We start from the raw sequence: 677 nt of genomic DNA, 5'->3' as shown, positions 1-677 counted from the left end.
TTCATGCAGACGATGCAGACGATGGAACTACTCTACTGAAATACTTTGAAGCTGTGATGAGGGGGCTCCACGAAATAGGAGCTTACATCGATGTCACCAAATGTAAGTTTGGAGATGACGAAATTGAGTTTTTTGGATTTAATATCAAAGGCGGACGACTGACCCCACCAAGAGACAATCAAGTTACCTCACGATACCACTACTGTCCGTCGTTTCTTGGGTATGGTTGGATACTTCCGAAATTTCAACAAGGATTTCGCGAATATCGCGGGGCCATTGTATGAACTATTGCAGAAGGAGGTTACTTTCAAGATGACGGATGAAAGAATCTCCGCATTTCATCTGCTGCAAAAGGCATTATCCGAGCGTCCAGGCCTGTCTAACCCACATCCATCATGGCCATATGTCCTGGACACTGATGCTTCTACGATTGCGATTGGTGCTTGTCTTATGCAGTTAGATGAGGCGAACTATCTACGTCCGGTTCGATTCGGGTCTCGTCGTCTTACTCCTGCCGAAAGAAACTGGCCGATCTATGAGCTTGAAGGTTTCGCGGTAGTGCATTTCATGCTTGCATTCAGACCGTATCTGATTGGTGGAACTTTCACTGTGAGATCTGATCACAAACCACTCCAGTGGTTGCGGAAAATCGACAAGCCGCGTCTAGTCAGATGGTC

This window comes from Gregarina niphandrodes (genome assembly GCF_000223845.1).
Source record: "Gregarina niphandrodes unplaced genomic scaffold scaffold00078, whole genome shotgun sequence".
NCBI classification, from domain to species: Eukaryota; Apicomplexa; class Conoidasida; order Eugregarinorida; family Gregarinidae; genus Gregarina; species Gregarina niphandrodes.
Note: the sequence above shows the minus strand (reverse complement) of the source record.